Source organism: Alligator mississippiensis, chromosome 4 (assembly GCF_030867095.1).
Source record: "Alligator mississippiensis isolate rAllMis1 chromosome 4, rAllMis1, whole genome shotgun sequence".
Classification (NCBI taxonomy): domain Eukaryota; kingdom Metazoa; phylum Chordata; order Crocodylia; family Alligatoridae; genus Alligator; species Alligator mississippiensis.
In genome coordinates this window covers 4,561,779-4,581,100 of record NC_081827.1, presented here as the reverse complement: position 1 = coordinate 4,581,100, position 19,322 = coordinate 4,561,779, and the positions used below count along the sequence as shown (strand labels likewise).

At 52.9% G+C, this 19,322-nt stretch overlaps 1 long non-coding RNA gene across 1 annotated transcript; it reads right to left on the bottom strand.

Moving 5' to 3' along the window:
• Positions 1-3,068: 3,068 nt before the first annotated feature.
• LOC132249939 (uncharacterized) lies at positions 3,069-18,100 on the bottom strand. The gene is made up of 5 exons (XR_009461470.1): positions 17,935-18,100; positions 10,661-10,742; positions 9,357-9,722; positions 8,294-8,401; positions 3,069-7,602 (listed from the first exon to the last, which is right to left on the bottom strand). It is a non-coding gene; the product is annotated as an uncharacterized LOC132249939 (long non-coding RNA).
• Between the last annotated feature and the right edge of the window lie 1,222 nt (positions 18,101-19,322).

Here is a 19,322-nt window from a genome sequence, read left to right as displayed (position 1 = left end):
CCCTGAACCAAATTGCCAAGGAATGGAGTCCTGACCAGGGCTGCCCAGAGGGTTTACGGGGCCTGGGGCAGGTGTGATGTTGGGGGCCCCTCACCACTGCCCCCTACAAGGACCCGTGCGTGTGTATACAAAGCTGGAGGTCCACGTGCGAGAATTCTTGCACGCACGCATCACGGGAGAATTCTCACATGTGGCTCCCCCTCCCCTTGCCCTGACAAGTGGGAACAAGTGGGCTTTCTGCCCACTTGTGTACCCTTTTCAAGAGCCCTTTTCCACTAACAGCATTTGCAAAATCTTTCCACTGTAAATAATGTTGAGGATGACCAGAAGAGGCCTCATGACTCTTCACTTTGTCATACAGTTTTCTCCAGTTACCATCCACCCCCCATGGCAGAATCTGGAACGAATGGTACAGGGCTGGGTTTTTGTTCTGATCTCAGACGACGCAGCATGGAAAGCACAACAGGCCAGCTGCCTTGTGGCTCCAGGTGAGCTAGTCCCTTTCCACGCTCTCGTCATTGGGCAGAGTCTGGCAGAAGACAGATGGAGGCAATGACAATTTGGAGCAGTGGTGGCGCGTAGGCGGTGCACAGGGACGCACACGCACCACCTGAGAGCAGTGGTGCCTCCCCTGTCAGGCTGCACTTCCCCTTTAGCCAGCAGGCAGGGGGCCAGGTGGGAGCACCAGTGCCCTGTCTGCAAGTGCCAGCTGGGGAGTGGGGTTGCCAGCAAAAGCAGCTGTGCTGCTTCCAGAAGTGGCCACACGATTTCTGGAAGCGGCACAGCCGCTTTTTTGGTGAATGAGATTGGGGGTGGGAAACCCCCGCAGTCAGCACAATCAGCCATTGGCGGTCCTTCCCCCCAGTCAGTGAGAGAGGCCACCAGGGGACCCGCCACCCAGCTGCTGACTGGTGTGGGGGGGGGGGGGGGGAATGTGCCCCCCCCCCACTCAAGAGGCCCCAGTCACCCATGGTTTGGAGGAATCACATGGGAAGCTTGCAGGTTTGAGTGGTGAGCCCTTGGACACAATTAGATCCCTTTGCAACCTATCAAGATGCCCCCGGGTGTCTGGGTCACTAGAGAACATTTCCTGGTGAAGCTCAGGCGCAGATCCAGAAACCAGATCAATTGTCACTTTTTTCTCATGTGATGCGATGTCTCCTTCAGCTTGCACCACCAAACCTGGCTCATTTTCCCATTCTCCTGCCACATCACTGCTTGCTTCCTTTGTCTTATTTTCACGATCAGAATATTCTTCATCCCCTGCAAGTGATGTGCCACCTGCATCCCCTGTTCCACTTCCGACTTCCTTACTTCCTTTCACCACCCATCCTCCCCTTTTCATCCCAAGCTTTTTTCTCCTTTGTCTTCCTTCTTTTTGATGCCCCAGATTGATAGGTGCACTTCATTTTATCTTACATGGGGATAAGGGGACAGGAATAGGGTTGTACTTTTCTTGAGTTCCTCCAAATTCCCAACCCCTTCTGGCAGAGCTTCTCTCTCCTACCAGCTTCCTGGGGCCCAGTTCAGTCTCCCAGGTCTTCTGGTTGTGGCCTGCTGGCTGGCTGTCTCCACTACTCAGGAAGGAAGGACTCCTGCCTTCAGGCCTGGCCTCACACCACTCCTAGGCCTTTTCCCTGTGGTACCTGCCACGGAAAATTACTCTCCAGTGGGACCTTGCCTGGAAATCGTAGCTGGTGCTCATGTAACCCCCATAAGCTGGGTTGTACTTGGTTCAGGTTTGTGGGTCTGGCAGAGGATAAGCAGACCTTGCCCCTGTTTAAGGACAAGGAAAGTAACTGCAGAGAGAGTAGACAGAGGAAGGAGGATTGTGTTGGTACTGTTGCTGGAGAATAAACTTGTACATTTAGCCTTTAACCTGTTGATGAAGGGCAGTGTGAGGCTGCTCATATTCTTATGGGCCTTAGTAAGCATCTGTTGCTGTTTGAAGTGCCAGAAGAGAGCAAGTCATCTCTGCAATACTGGAAGCAAGATTTGCAGTTTGGAGCACAGGCTTCCTCAGTCAAGAAGGACTTTCATATATTCTGCCCCCCCCCCCCCAAGAGTTATATAGACACTTTGCATTTAAGTACTTTTTGAAGTGGGGGAATAGGTGAACCTGAACATGTGTTGTCTAATGTTGTTATTTTCTTTGGCAAATATAAAGAAAACAATATATATATATATATATATCTCATATTAATTATTATATTCTTGCAAATTCATTTCTGACTTTGCCCCTTAAAACCCACAGAGCTGACATTCACTCACAACTTGAACTCTTTCCCCTGGAGGTCTTTCTGCGAGAAGAGCCCAGCTCTGCCACCCACCCCTCCTTAAACCTTCCCTGCTCCTTCTCTCCTCGCAACAGGCTCTGGAGCCGGGGCTACTTGGCCTAGACCAGGGGTGGGCAAAATGCAGGCCACAGGCCATATGTGGCCCGCCAGGCCATTCTATCCAGCCCAGGGGGCACCTAAAAAAATTTAGAAAATTAATATTTATCTACCCCTGGCTGCCCGTCATGCAGTCCTCGTTGGCTTGCCAAAACTCAGAAAGCAGCCCTCCACCCAAAAAATTGCCCACCCCTGGCCTAGGCCCTAGGCTAGGCCAATCATAAGCCATCCTAGAGATAAAGAAAGATGCTATGACTGTCCAGAGATAAAGAAAGATGTTACCTTACCATGACTGGTTTGGACTTCCCCTGGGACTTCAATGCAACAATCACTTAAGCCTCAAACTAGCATGTGTTTCACACACAACTATGCATAATATTTATTTCATGGTCAGGGACGGGTCCCATAATGTCACAATGACATGTTGAGAATAAGATGACACTAAATCACACTAATACACCACTTTCCTCTTCTTTATGAAAACAAAATACCAAGAATTGTGGTGAGCGATGTCGCAGGGCAGGGGCCAAAGGTACACACAGGAGTGGAGGCAGAGGGCCTTTACTTTGCAGGGGTCTGGGGCAAATTGCCCCAGTTGCCACCCCAACCGGGCAGCCCTGATTTTCCCCTCGTTGTTCCTCATTGGAGGAGACAGATACAGTCAGACGCCCACCCTGAAGGAAATGCACTTTATTAGTAAACTAGCTGAAGTACCCATTCTTCGCCCAGGGTGTTGTTTCTGTAATTGCAGTGCTTGTTTCTTTTCAAAGAACTTAGGACAACATATTTAACATGTAATATTTAAGGTGGAGCAAAAAAAGGGCAAGCTTCAATACAATAATGACAACTGAGTTGGAAAAAAAAGACAAGCATCTCTATAATAATGACAATTGAACTGAATTCACTGCAGCTAAAATGGAGAGGTCCCAGTTTGTTATCTTTGAAGCAAAGAAATCCCAGTCCCTGGAAGCCCCAGAAAGGGTCAAGTGATAACTATCCCACCTATAGTTTTCCCTCGGGTGGTGTTCAGTGATTTGGGAAGGTTTAGAGTAGATAGGACCCGCCATTCTTGAGTTATAAGCAAACATACATACAGTCATACACTTCGTTTCATTTATATAGCGATAAAAGCTAGAAAATGAACAAAAGAAGAATGGGACAAGAATTCAGCGCAGGGCTCCCCAGCAGCCACTCCCTTTCTCCCGCTTCCTTGCGGAGGTCACAGCAGTGTTAGCAAGTCTGCATGGGATGCTATATGGATCGGGACCGTGCTGGGACAAGAAATGCAAAACCTGCCAACACATCTCCACCAGTCCCACAATAACTCCACCTCACAGCAGAACCATCACCGTTCCCCGATCTTACACCTGCACCTCCAGAAATGTAAACTATCTCATCCAGTGGGGCACCGTCCTGGGCAATGAGACTCCCAGGTACCCCGGGAGCAGGGGGAACTCCCCCCACCCCGACACACCCTGACTGATGGGGGAGCAAACCCCGGAGTGGGCTGAAGGGTTCCTCACCTTCCCTTCAGCTACCCAAGTTTGTGGTGATACATAGACCAGGTCAAGACAATGCCGTGGCTAACAGTGGGATCCACAGAGTACGGCAGAACGTGGATTCAGGTAATGACTGAGGCCACCGGAGAGCGACAGGTCTCCAAAACCTAAAGTGGGGGATGTGTCACTGTGCTGAGTGATGAGACTCCCAAGTACCCCGGGAGCAGGGGGAATCCCCCCCAACACACCCCGACTGGTGGGGGAACAGAGCCCAGAGCGGGCTGAAAGGTTACTTATCTTTCCCTTCAGTGACCCAAGCCAGCAGAGCATTTTAAGTGCATGCTCTCCCTGCGTGTGGGACAGCACACAGCTGATAACATCATAAAAGAGCATCCTTGCCATTGACAAGCCCCAGGATGTGGCGCGGGACCAAAAGCAGCTCGGGCTGCAAGGAGCCCCCTTGCAGACCCGGCAGAACCCAGAGAGTGCACCGAGGGAGCATACCCGTGCTGGCACAGGGGAGAGCCAGGAGCCTCTCACCACTAAAGACTGGCAGTGTGATTGCTGAGTGCGACTGGTGGGACCCATCGCGCGACTGAGTCCACCAGACGGAGCTTTGGACATGCGAGTCCCGTTCCCTAGGCGGCAACATGCCAGATGCTGGGGTCTTTTGAAAGTTTAAGTTCTCCTTGGGTGTTGATGTTTCATTACCACAGAAGAAGGGTCAGCCAGGGGAGTGCACCCTGTCATGACCTCAGTGGCCCAGCAGGGAGAGGTGGTGGCCACAGAGTTTTCCGCCTTTTAGAGGGGATGGCTGAAGCGGGAGACCATACGCCTGTTACCCTGGACTTTGAAACTGAACAAGGAGAGAATTAAGCCAAGCCCAGGAGGGTGCAGCAGACTGAGGCAAGCGTGTAGCACTGAGTCCCAGTTGCTGCCGTGACTTTATTTTGGTTGTCCATTGGACAGGGTGTAGGGGAGGTGGAGCTCTAAGTCACTCGTTTTCTCATCGAGCCAACCCGAGGGTGGAGTAACATCCCATTTTCCCCAATGAAACCTCCTAACTTCTTTACACCAAAAAGATGTGGCAGGCAAGCAGGAGGATGATCCACCCCAGGTAGGGGGACTCTACATGCCCAGCTCTCCCACACTGGGCACACAGAGCACCAAATGCCCTGATGGGAAATATGTAGGAGAGCCCAAACACCACCGGTGTACCAGAATGACGTACATAGGGAATCAATCAAAGACAAGAATACCCAACCACCTGTGGGGATGCATTTCTTACAAGACAATCACTCTCCTTCCGATCTCTCAGTTCTAATCCTCAAAGGGAATTTACAAGACACCTTTCACAGACAAGCCTACGAACTTCACTTCATCAAGCTACTGGATACAAAAAATCATGGACTAAATATAGACATTGGCTTTATGGCACATTACAACCTGCCCAATATCTGATACCCCAGGTAACCTCTCTACTATTTACCAGCTATATCTTATCACCAGGTCTACATTCCCTTTCCCCAACCCCACCTGTCTCTCCCCCATTGACTGATTCAGTTTACATTTTCACTGACTGGCTTTCTTTACTATTTCATCCAGGAAAAGGATAGACTAACTGCAGATGCTTCATCAGTCTGATGAAGGGTGTTTTACCTGAAAGCTTGTAAAGAAGGATTTTTCCAACTATTTTAATTGGTCTAATAAAAAATATTGGACTTACCCAAAGAATCTTGTCTGTCTATACTTAACGCTACTGACATGACTTCCTGGGTTGGTACATTGGACAGGGAATAGTGGATGTCTCTTCAACTCATCTGGGAGCAGGAAGAGGTGCCTTGCCACTTGCATTGGTATGCACCAGTGATAACCCTTTAAGGCCCACATTACAGGCATAGGCCAGGGAGAGATGAACACATGCCTCAGCCTAAATGGCACCAGTTTGGTACACTAGTATAAACTGCACCAGGAATAGGACAGGGCAGATGTGCAGCTGTCCCATGGCTGTGAACAGTTACTAGACAGTGAGAGGATGCCTCTTTGCCTTTAGCAGACTGTCGCCCCATGTTGAAGGTGGACAGATGGAACCTAGACTTAATCAGGGGTGAAACTCTAGTGACATCTTTCTAGGGCAGTTCTCCACATTGGGTGAAGTTACCACAGTTTACGAGTTTGCATCATTTGTCCACTACTATTATGCTGGTGTAAATATTCCATCATCCTTAAAGGATCAGTTGAGGAGTGGCAGGAGGAACTCCTGAGGCCTTGCATTCAAGGTACTGTCAGGTGACCTAACAGCAGAGGAGCTGTCCCTGAATCTCCTGTGTATGATCCTTTGAAGTAGGAAGTTGAGGGTTGTCAGTAGAGGCTGAAAAAGCTAGGGTTATTTAGTCTGGAGAAGAGAAGACTGAGTGGGGAGACTTGATAATGGTCTTCAACTACCTGAAGGGTGACTATAGAGAGGATGGAGATGGCCTTTTCTCTGTGGCAGGGATGAAACAAGGAGCAACGGCCTCAACCTGCAGCAGAGGTAATTAGGTTGGATATTGGGAGGAACTTTCTGACGATGACAGTGGTCAAGCATTGTAACAGGCACCTCGAGACAGTGGAATTTCCATCCTTGCAAGTATTCAAGAGCAGGTTAGACAGATTCTTGCTGGGGATGGTTTATTTGGGGATGCCCCTGCCTTAAGCATGAAGCTGAACTAGGAAACTTGTTAAGTCCCTTTCAGCCCTACTTTCCTTTGATTCCATTTTTCTGCAAACTGGGGGAAAATGTATTACACAGTGTCATGGGATGGGGTCTCCAGGGATGGCCATGATACCCCTAGAGCTCCTTGTCCATGCCAATTCTGCCCAACGGGCACCCTCTTTCTTTCCTGCCATGTCTTGTTGTAACTGTAATAAATAGGGAGGCTGCCCTCAAGTTTGTATTTTGGGCACAGTCCTGATGGACCCCGCTGAACCCTTTTGGGTCCTGCTCCAAAATGGATGCCTCTCGGGACACCCTCAGCCTTATGGGCTAGATGTGTGGCTCCAAACTGTCCCTTTACCACGCCCCAAGCCTCGCAGATGGCATTCACACAGTGTCTCTCCAAGGCCTTAGTTTAACCTGGCCTCTGGTCATCACTGGGCTATCCGCAGCCCTGTCTCTGTCTCTCTGTCTCTGTGCCCCCTGGTGCTGGGGTCCGCTCACCCGCTTTGTCACTGCGCCTACACTGGCGCTGGGGTCCCCACACTGTAGTGGGCCCCCAATGAGCCCCAGCCCAATCCTCCGGTTTACAAACAGAAATCAAAATACGAGCCCCTGGGCTATAACTTGCAGCCGAGAGGCTCTTGACTGACTGCTGGGCTCTCTCCTAGGCAGTTCATGCCCTTAAAGAAGCACGCACCTTAGTGCCCTGTGACACACACACATAAAACAAACACACACACACACCCCCTACTAGCATTTCTACCCCACAACCCCTCCCTCCACCAGGAATCACTTTAAGGCCTCCTCTCCGGTGGGACTTCTGCCTTGCCAGGTCCTGGGGAGACTTCCTTAAGCAGCAGCTCTTGGCAGACGTCCCACCGTCCGCTCCACTGGGCCCCGGCAGTCGCGGCAGCAGGCAGGTCACGTACCGTAGAGGTGCTGGGAAAGATGAAGCGAGAGGCACTTTGGGTTCCTCAGTGCTCGGGCTCACAAGTCAGCATTTGCATCTGGGCTGCAACAAGCAGAGCTGCGTTACTGGAGGCGAGAGGCGGCCAGGCCAGCCAGCCTGCTCTTCCCTCCCCACGCCATGAACAAGGAGCCGTGGCCACTGCTCCCTGGGGCTTTATCCCCGCCATTGGGACTGACCCCATGGATCAGTGCCCACGACCCCAGAATCATGTCCCTGATACAGCAACCCATTCAGCCAGGTCCTGCACCTGGGGTGAGGAGACCAGGAGAGGCAGGACACGCTCCCCTTGGGGCTCTGACCTGGGCAACGCGGCTGCAATCTCAGCGTCCCAAGCCACGGCACATGGGCAACACTGAACGCTGGCCTACAGTAACCACCAGCCTCCCCCTGCGGCTCCTTCCTCTGGTCCCCCTGGAGCTGGTTGGAGGAGGGGAGCCTCGTCTCTATTACTGCAACAGCTGCAAGGTGGTGGAAAACTGAGGTGGGGGGATAAAAAGGCCATGAAGTCTCTATACCCCATAGACTCCCCTGGGGTTTTCTATAGGGACGGGGTTTGGGAGGGGTCGGTGCTCTGGACCAGGCACTAACTGACTTCTGATGTGAGACCCCCAATGCCTCGGCTGCAAATGCAACCCCACTTCATTACAAGGTGCTGGACAGGCACGAGCAAATGCCTCGGTCTGCAGGAGCCGGCAGAGCCTGATGGGCATCACGTGTGCCCCACTCAACTCACCTCTGCAGGAAGATAGATTATCTTCACGTGCTCACAACACCATGTACAGCAGCAGGACGGCAGCGAGACAGTGCACAGCTCCCAGCACTGGGACTGCAGCGCCCTTCCCTGTGGAGCAGAGCAAGTCCCAGGTGAGAACGGGCAGCCACTCCTCCATCCCCCTCAGCCGGGGGGAGCAGCTCCAGCACCACCTCCAGCTACTGGCCTCTGGGGTGATGGTGGCACGTCCGCTGGATGCACAAAGTCCTAAAAGGCCAGGGCTGGAGATGGGTGGGGGCAGGGGCTGGGAAAATGCTTTGCCTGAGTACCCTGAATCACCAGATCCTGGAGTTGTCTCGAGATGCTCCCTCAGCTCTCGCCCCGAACTGTGCACAAGCATGCCAAGCAAAATGTCTTCATGTGCCATGTACATGTGCCAGGGGTTGCCAGCTCCTGGGGCAGAACATGGCTCAAATAACCTTAGTTTTTCTTTCTTTCCAGTCCGTGGACTAAGACAGACTGCAAGGCACAGACACCTGTGTCAGAGACAAATGCACCTTAGTGGTGTCAAGGTGCCAGGATTTGGCCTGCTACATCTCCATTTTAATCCCCTGCTTTCGTGCCACTCCATCTTCAAGAGTGCCATCCTTCAAAGTGAAAACCTTTGTGCTTTGCTTTCTACTTGAAGAAGACCTTTTGTAAAAGGTCTGAAGGATCATTTTCCAGTTAATACCAAGTGGGGAAGGGGGGACCAGTCCACCTGGAAATGAAAAATCCAATCACGTCAATAAGCCCCGACAGGCTGGTTTCACACCGCACCACTTGGACAGTCCTCCTTCCTATTCGTGAAGTCATTACTAGGACGGCTGTTTTGTGAAGCATGTGGAAGAAAGAACAACACACTTCCAGCACCCAGCCCTCGAGGACGTCGTGTTGCAATACACCTGGGTATGCACAGTGCCCTCCCCTGGGAGGCGCAAGGGGTGTGAAAGTGTGCGCGCTCTCTCGGATGTGTGTATATTATGTGTGCACAAATTTGGAAAGCATGTGTGAGATATAAGCAAAGGTAACTACACCGACATACCTGGCACTTGAAGGTGGAAGATGCAGTGCTCATAACCCCTGTGGTGAAAAAAGTAAATATGATAGGTTCCCATATCATTTGGGACTATATTTTTCAGCAGCAAAGATGCTTTGCCATTGCGAATGTCCTTGTGAATGACTTCAGTTCGCCCGCGAAACCTCTCTGCTTGATTCGTCAGGTCGTCTTCATCATCACGAAAGCTGTGCACAACTTCGTGCGAGTCAGTCTGGCAGTTAACAGTAACTTCGGAGAGCTGTACATCTTTCCATGCAGCAGCACAGGACATGGATACATTGCTGTTCACAGATGCTGTAATGTTCCTGGGTTCATTTCCACGCGTGAACCCGGCCAGGTTGAGTAGACAGCCTAGCAGGGAATAAAAGAACAGGACGTTATTTGCCCTTCTCCATGCATCTTCTCGTTTGCCTTATCTCTAGTCATTGGCCTGTCAACGTGACACAGCCTCTGGACGTGCGGCTTGATTGCCACCACTAAAACCAGGATGAGCTGACAAAGGCAAGAGGGTCAGTGCAGTCCTTGCAGCCTGTTATCAAATACTTTAACTGATACTTAAATAGATTAGGTCCGTGGTTCTCAGCCTTTTTAGACACGAGGTAGCCCTCCCACAGACATGAGGCACCTCTTGGAAAATACCAACTCTTAGGTTTTTTACTCTTTTTTTAACTACAGAAAACAGCAGTGCAATTTTTCTGTTGCAAAGAACTCAAACCACAACAGGTCCCTGTGGATCCCCATTTGAAATCTCTGGGTTTATCTTGTGAATCATGCTTCGCACCTCACATTGCTAACATTGCAGGCACCCCACATGGAGCCCCTGGACCTCTGGTTGAGAATTAATCGATTAGATCAATGGTGCTTCTTTTGGCTGGCTCCGGTCAAAGAAAGCCATTGGGCTAGCCTGGTGCAGTTGGTTTACAGGGAACCCGCGTTGCATTCAATACGGTTTTCCGTCTGCATGTCTGTAGTCATTCCTTTTCCAGCTTCCTACTACCTTGCCTGCCCTCGGTATCAAATTAACTGGCCTGCAGTTGCCTAGGATCACTCTTCCCCCAGCCCCACGTCTTAAAACCAGCCCCCTCCACATGTTATGCTCCAACTGTATGGCACCATCCTATTCTCCAAATGGAGAGCACTATCCTGGGCTCAGATGTGTTACAAATCCTTGCTACCAGACCTGTCATATCCTGGGCCACCTCTCTTTATGAGCATTCATCTTCACTTGTCCCGTGCCATTTGTCCAGTCGGGTGCCAAGAGAGCAAGGAAGAAAGACGGTGCAACGTACCGGCCGCACAGCACACGACCAGACAGAGAATCTCGGCTGGTCGGCAGGTTCTCGGGGGTTTCATGCTCTGCTGTCTTCAAGCCTGTTGAAACAAATGCCACCTGCTTAAACCATCACTTGAAGTTCTGCGCCTCCGCGCACCACCACCTCCCAGCGCCGAGATGCCCCTTGTTGAATGCTGCTCAGTGCTGAATGGGAGGGAAATGCACCACACATGTATCCCCGAGTTCGATCTAGTGGGGGAGACACGCGTGTTAGAAAATGTGTTGACAATCTGGGACCTGGAACATGTGAGCACACAAGGGAGGGTGTAGCGCAGGCAAAGGGCCTGGCCAGGCTGGAGCTGGTGGCTCCGCTGCTACTCAAAGCAGTCGACTGGCACTTACCTCAACTGACCTCACTTGGCCGTACGCGTTTGAGTTTGGGCACGTTAATTCCTGGACACCAATTAACACCACCAGCCCTGGCTCGCACCGCTTGTTTTCCTCCATGCAAACAGCCAGATAGTAAATAGTTATAATATTATAATTCAGTGTAATTGTCATTTTAACCTGGCATGTGGCCCTGACACATATCCCTGCCGAGCCAGTCCCGCATCAACCCGGCTGCCTGTTTTTACCCTGATACTCCAGAGCGTGCTTTCCTGGCATACACTTTGGCATTGGGGGTCGGACTCGATGATCTATTGAGGTCCCTTCCGGCCCTAACATCTATGAATCTATGAATCCCAAGCTAAAATAGACTTTAGAGGAGAAAACTGGCTGGAGACACAGAACATTTCTGTAAGGACCAGTAGCAGGAAGCCTGCCGGGGCTCAGCAGGGTGTGACGGCAGAATTCATGGAGGGCAAGGTAATTGCTGAGAAACTCAAGTTGCTCTTCGCATTTATCTTTACTATGGACATTGCTGGAGAAGATTCCTTCACGGACCCATTCCTCTCAGGACAGGAATCAGTAGAACTGACAAAACAGGAGAGGATTTCAGAGGACCAGTAATTGCCATCACCCGGACCTGAGGGCATTCACCCCAGGGTCCTGCAAGTCCAGACGTTAGGTCCTACAGAACTACTGCTCTGCAACCTATAGCTAAGAGCAACCCTCGTGCCAGAGAGGTGGAGCGTGGCAAACGTATCTGCAGTCTTGAAGAGGGGCTCCAAAGGTGACCCAGGGAGCTGCAGACCGGTGAGTCCAACTTCTGTGCCTGGCAGGCCAGGAAACCATTTTTTCAAAGTGAAACAAAAAGGTGGCTCAGCATGTGGACGAACACCACTAGCAGGGGGTCAGCCTGGCATTTCTAAAGGAAAGTCCACCAACCTACTTGAGTTTTAAGGATATCAACACGCCTGTGGCTCGGGGAACCCAGTGCATATGGTATCACCACCACCTGGAGTCACCCAGCCCGACCGCAGTAACGAGCACCTTGACTGACACGGCCCTGGCCCCAGACAGGACTGGGCCAAGCAGGGCAGGCGTCACTGGGTGTTTCATCTGGTCAGATGATGCAAGGCCCAGTACAGCCTGCCCTGGTTCACCACCATCCACACGCTGCCCTCCCTTCCTCGCCTGGCTGCCGCATGCTGCCTCCATCCATCTCCAGGAGCCCCAGCACCTCCATCCCCTCTGTCCTCAGCAATGCAGGGCCATTCACTGCCCCATGAATGTACCTTGAGCTCTGGGTATGGGGTCACCTCTAGCAACACTGGCCAGGCTCTCAACATCAAGATGTTTCTTGAGTCTAGGCCTAAAAGACTATAGCGTAGGCAAAATTTTGGGCTGAGTGCTGGAAAAACAGCACTGTCTACATTGTAAGGTGCTGGAGTGCTGGCATGCCTGAAAAACAGAACTGGGGCAGCGGTACATGCCTTGGCAGGAAGAACTGCATATTAATATAGTTAATAACCACCCGTGTTGCCCTTTTCTCTTTTTTCTTTTTTTTTACAGTAAATACCAGATTTTCTAAAAATTCTAAATCTGGTGACAATAAATAAAACTTCATACGCTGCCTTTGGATGCCTTCCAATTGCAGCATTTCCTGAAGTTCATGCAGACTAAGGGCAAGGAAAACAATGTAAACAGGCAAACAGCAGGAACTCAGAAAGAATTACATTATATGAAGAGCATATAAATCTGGGTAAGTATTTCCAAGAAACCAATCAGAGAACAGAAAATCATGCAAAAAAAGTGAACAATATGAAATGTTTAAATTAAGAATGTAAAGCGGAGAGATCAAAATAAACTGTGTATGAAATGATTTAACAAGAGCAAAATAAAATGACTAATATGAACTGGTTTGAGAGAGAGCAAGAACTGAGCATGTTTAACAAAGGAAAATAAACTGAATAGCAGAAACTAGTTTGAAAGAGTGTGCAAAAGGCCTAGGGAGAGACATTCAAAAAGCCTGAGCCTGAATTGATTCAATCTTTGCAGGCTACTCTAACCCGGCTAGGCTGAACGGATTTGCAAGTGTGCAGACAGTCCCTCTGGACTGAGGAAATGCAGGCACGTGCCTGCAGAGGCTCAGGCTAGAAGCCAGGAGACACTAGAGCAGCCCTCCCTTCCCTTCCACAGTGCTAAGCTAAGCAGGGGCATGGCCAGGCCCTGGCAGGATGCTCTGATTAGGGAGGGGTGTAAACCCCCACCCTGCCGGTACTGTCCCTGGCTTTTCCCCACTTGCTGCTCAAGGGGTGGGAGTGATGCCAGACCCCCAGCCCTTTACTAGCACTCTGAGGAAAAAAAGGGGATGTGAAATGCATGCATCTGTTGATAATACAGTAAAAGCTCTGCTGTCCGGCATCCCCTGGGAATGGGGGATGCTGGATAACAAAATATGCCAGTTAATTGAACGGCCTGGACCACCGCTTCTCCCGCCATGTCTGGGGCATCCTGCCACCCCTCCCGCAGCATCACTGCCCCTCCCACAGGCCCTGCAGGCCCTGTGCGACAGGGAGGTGGGCCCTGCACAGCATGTTATGCCCCCAGGCCGTGGAGTCCCAGCAGCGCAGGCTGCTTTGCCCTGGGCCGTGGGGGCTCAGAGAAACTAAAATTGCCACGGTGGGCACTTCTGGTTTCACTTTATCTTACAAGCTGGCATGCCAGTTAATTGAGCAAGCTGGCTTGTAAGATGCCGGTTAACAGGACTTTTACTGTACTGAGCTTTTCAACATCCCTCTTCCTGCTTCATACTGTCTGCAGCAAACCTGACAGGTGAGGGAGCCAGCAGGGAGCCAGTAACACAGGGTTTATCAGCCCATCAGCAAAACAAAAGTCTCTCATTAGTTCAAGCTCTTCTTAAACAGCTTTTTCCAAGGAAGGAACAGAGGGACAGTACCAGCATTACCAGCTGACTAGCTCCAAAAATCCCTATGTGGACACTGTTCTGTCTGCCTGTCCCAGTGAAACTGGAGAAATGCACATACAGACACTTCTCAGCATTAGCTAGTAGGCCTGCGCGAGTCGGCAGCTATTTGATCCAGCTTCAGATCTGGCAGCTTCAGATGCCAAGGATCCGGTCCGGAGCTCTGAACTGGGTTTCTGCTTTGATCCAGCTGAAGTGGCTCTGAAGCTTTGGAGAGGCCTCGGAAATCCAGCCATAGGGTATAATGGGGAATCAATGAAATATCTATAACTTTGTTGGCTTGATTGTTTTGTTTTGTTTTTTTTGGGGGGGGAGGGGGATGAAACTTGCAGGGGTGGTAGACTCTTTTGAGAGCATGAAGTCTACCAAGTTTCAAGAAGATTGGTGGAGGGGTTCAGGGGGAAGTGCACCCCAAATTCTTGAAAGCAAAACTCGTGTCACATGTATGTGTGACACCGCAGGGCGGGTGAAAGCTGCAGAGATGGTGGACCCTGGTGACACCACAAAGTGGTGGATATTTCCAAAGTGGTTCGGAAGCCCTGAATCAATTCAGAAAGCCTAAAGCTTCCAGCGATTCGATTCAGATTTATAGATTTGGTCTCTGAATCATCTGAATCATCTCCAAATCCGAATCACGGTCTGAAGCTTTGCCCAGCCCTATTAGCTGGCATGCTACACGCCTAGGATCCATGGGGCTGGGGGCTGTGCTGTGGGAGATGGGAGGGAATGGGGGCTCCCTGCTTGAGCAGTAAGCAGTGAGACAAGGGGTGGGAGGGGGCAGCGGGAAGCCAAGCAGACCCTGCGGTGCCTGCAATCTCTGAAGGAGCTCTGGCCAGGGAGCAGAGGGCTGGGACCAGCACTGATCTCTGGAGCAGACAGCACAGCCCACGGCTGCAAAGCACCTGGGATGCTGGGGGACTCTGGCTTAACTTAAACTAGGAAGGGGTCTGGGACAGACATTGCGTAAACTGGTTTGACCCAAATCAGTGATACTACATTCAACCAGGTTTACCAGTTTCAGCCATTTAGATACTGCCGTATATGTCCTGAAGTTCTGTTCTGTTACAGGTTTAAACCCATTTCTGATCACTGAAACCAATTTGTGTGTAGTGTCTGTCCCTAGCCAAGGAGACAGAGGCGGGGTGCAGTCTGCCTTCTGCCGACCCTGCCCTTGGTGCCAGTGGCTAAGTTTGTGAAGCTTTGTGAAACTCTTAGCACTGCAGACACGGGGGCAAGCTCAGCAGATCGCAGACAGTGTCCCTGCCTGTGCTCTCCCGATGCTCACCCAACAAGGACACTCCTCCAGGAGACAGACTGCACTTTTGAAAGAGCCACCTGAATACCACGGGAAGATTTGCAGCAGTGCAGAAAGAGACGCCCCATGAATCACACACCATGAGTCATGACATCCCATCCCATCCTGGAATCTGTGCAGAAATCCTCAAACAAGTGCAATCCACATTAAAAGGAGACCCAGTTCTTAAAGTGATCTTCCCAGAACCACCCATCCTAGCCTTTAAGTGAACACCAAACCTTGCCAGCATCATCACCTGACGCAAACTTCCTCTGGCCCAAACCACAATGAATGGAAACCATGCTGGAACAGGAAATGCACCAAGGTCACTTCATCAGCCCACTGGATATAAAAAATCCTTTCCTCACGGGAAGGCGGCGGGGGGGGGATTGATAAAAAGAAACCTGCTGCTAATTAAAGTGCTAAACATTTTCTGAGCTACCAAGGGTGGTTGTGAGAAAAAGCAACGTATCTAATCAAAGCACTGAACATTTCTGCAGCTGGGAAAAGGCCCCAGGCTCAGGGGCAGGTGTGGCTGTGACTGCCGGCAGAAATGCCACCGTCGGTGTCCCTCTCCAGAGCTCTGTCTCTGCCAGCGTGAGAGACTGGTGTTGAATCCCTCAGGGCAGGGATCTCCCTCCCTGTCTACATGACAAAAGCCTGGGGCCTGGGAAGCAGATGCTCTGGTCACCTGGGGAGGGGGGGAAAGCCCCGCTCATCGGCCCAGGTAGCCAGTGAGGCTTTTTAGATTGGTTGGCTCGTGGCCAGCACTGGCAGCTTCGATTGGACCGGGCTGCTGAGGTCAGAGAGGTGATAAAAAGGCCCGGTCCAGGAAGAAAACAGCCATTAGCCATGCGGTCATCCAGGTGAATCTGAACCTGGCTCTCTCCTCATCACCGCATGCTCCAAGAGTGCCCTGCCTCCAGAGGAAACTCCAACCACCTCTGGACGATGCAAGTGAGTAAGCTACTCGAGATCAGACTAGATATTTAGCTTACAGTAACTCAGATGCGAGATCAAAAGGCTACCTCAGCCACCCTGGTTTGCTCTATGGGATTCCTCTGATATTTCCATGACAATGCTCTACCTTTTACCCTGTTTCCGCCCTACCCCTGTAATCAATAAAGTTCTCCTTTGTGACCGGTGTGGGAGACTTATTGAGGGGTGGGTCTACATTATGCCGAGGAGGCTCCTTAGGTCTGTGGACTAAGGGAGGCTTCCTAATAAGCCCCTGACTTGGGAAGTGCCCCAAGTGCCTGTATTGGATCTAGTGCCCACTGGACGATCAGGCCTGCGTTCTCCAAGGTGCGCAGAGCCAGAATTGGGTCCAGAGCCTTGGATGGTGGCAGCGGGACCCCAGGCTAGCGGGTGTGCTCCAGGGAAGGGGTCGGCCGGACGGGACGCACCCCAGGGAGGCACTCGGAGCCTGGAAGGTGGGCGGGCGCAGGGGGGTGGCAGGCTGCCCCGCTCTGCCCAGCGCCCCGGGGACGCGGGCTCTCCCGGCCGGTGGCTCGCCGCTGTCTGCATCCCCGGGTCGAGGGATGTGCTCGTCCAGGCTGGGAGCGGATAGATGGGGACCATCCCCTCCCGCTCGGGAAAGCCGGGTCCAGTGTCGGACCGGAGGAGGGAGCGTGGGGTTGGAGCGGGAGGCGCTGCCGCCCTCCCCTCCCCTCCCCTCCCTTCCCCGCGCCGCCGCCCCACACGAGCCCTCCCCAAATACAGCCTCGCCACGACGGGGAAGGCTCCTGCCTGGCCGGGGTCCCGCCGAAGCCGGGCAATCGTCTCACGTCCCAAGCGCTGGTGCCATCGGGGGCCGCGGCTCCCGCTTCCCCGTCCCGAGCGGCACCGGGGCTGGGCCGGGCCGGGCCGGGGGTCCCTGCTCGCACCCCTCGGGGCCGCCCTGCAGTCGGGGTCGCCCCCCTCGGGGCCCCTGGGTGGGCACGGCCCGCGGCCGGACCCCGCCTGCTCCTGCGGGTCGTGTCCGGCCCGGCCCGGCCCGAGCCCCTCCCTGGCACGGAGAGGCGGGAGGCCGGGGCCGGCCCAGGCGGGTCCTGCTCTGCAAGGTCCTGCTCGCCCGCCTCCAGCGCCGGGCACTTCAGCGAGGACTGCGTCCGGGACCGGAACCAGGAGCCTCTGGTACCACAGCCAGGATCATGCCGGAGCCCCAGCTGCACCCCGTGTCCGCTCCCGGGGCCGGCGGAGAAGACGGTGGTGCGCAGCGGGCCGTGCGGGGCTCCGAGCCGGGGCGGGGCCGATGCAGGGCCCGGGGGGGAGCGGGGGTCTGGGCACCGCGGCGCCCGGCCCACAGGGAGCCCGTGGCCCGGCCCCCGGCCGAGACCCAGGAGCCAGGGGGAGAAGCAGCTGCCCCCGGCCTCCCTCCCTTCCCCGTCGAGGGAGCGGGGCCGGGGCGGGGGCAGACACAACCCGGCTGGGCAGGGGAGGGCGAGGGCATGGGCATGGGTCCCGCCCAGGCGGGCACTGCCCTGGCAGGGGAGTCCCCTCCTCTCTGTCCCGGTGAAACTTTGTGAAAGGGGGAGGCCCGTCCCATGCAGGTGCCCCCCGGGGCAGTCTTCTCCGCCCTCCCCATGGCAGGACGGGGCAAGTGATGGTGATGGGGACCGCTCACCCTCTCGCTTGCTCTTTCAGCCTTGTGGTGGCGGCAGTTGTCAAGTCCGGACCAGGGGGCTGGATGAGCCTGGAATTGGCGGCTTATTCCCAGTTCTTTTTTCAAAGCGAATCTAGACCCAATAAAAGCTTGTTCTTAATGAATTGCACATCCTAAAGAGCGAGAATTTCATTAGCTAGGCATATGTATTAATTAATATGTAAAATAATATCCTACATCAAGTACAGAGCCCTAAAGGAAGGTGAGATTGGGATGGGATGATGGGGCTCACACACACGCCAGCACCACCACCAGTGGATTCAAGAAATAGCTTGACTCGTGACTCACCCAGCAGTGCCGGATCACACACCCAGCTCCAACTGCAGGCGCTGCGCTCTGACTGTCTGCATCCCCCTCCACGTCCCTGCCGCCTGCCTGGGAAAGAGAGCGGCATGGGCCTCAGGCGTCATCTGAACATCAGACTCCAGATGTGAGCTCTCCGGTGCCAAACAGAAAGCAGGCGAGGTTCTTTGAGTAGATGTAAGCTCTTTTATTAGACCCGCTGAGTAGTTGGGAAAAAGTTCTTGACAAACTTTCTGGCGCAGTCACCCTTCATCTGGCAAAGGGACTCTATTGTTCTGAGACTCCAAGAAATGAGAGAAGCTAAAAGCATGACAGGATCTCACTGAGATGTAAATAGGTAGAGATTAGAAAGACAAACAGTAAAGCAGAGGGGAAGAAAGCAGGGGAAAAGGCTAAATAGAAGGGCAGAATCACTTCCTCCGATCTGCTGGCAGCGCTCCTACCAATGCAGCCCAGGATGCCGTTAGCTTTCTTCACAACGCGGACGCACTGCCGGCTCCTGTTCAGCTTCTTGTGCCCTGTCCCCCCAGGGCCTTGTCTGCAGAGCTGCTGCCCAGCCCGTCACCCCAGCCTGCACGGGTGCAGGGGATTGCTCCCGCCTCAGTGCAGGACTTTGCACTTGTCCTTGTGGAACCTCGCGAGATTTCTTTTGGTCCAGTCCTCCAATCTGTCGAGCCCTGCCCTCCAGGGCATCTCCTGCTCCCCCCAGCTTGGTGTCATCTGCAAACTTTCTGGGGTGTACCCCCCCCCATCTTCCAGGTCCCTGATGGAGACACTGAACAACAGCAGCCCCAGGACTGACTCCAGCAGGCCCAGAGCAGACAGCAGCTTTTGTGGCAAGTCCATCAGTTCAGAGCTCCTCTTGGCTTTGAAGCTGAAGGGCAAGGACATACAGAGACTTTCAGAGGCACACGCCACCCTTTGGGCCAAAGTCCCAGGGACTTTCAGTGGGAACACAGTGCCAGTTACACTTGCTTTAAAAGTCTCCCTTGGTTGCGGTGCCTGTGGGCGCTATGGGGCTGGTTCCCATGCACCGCATTGATGTG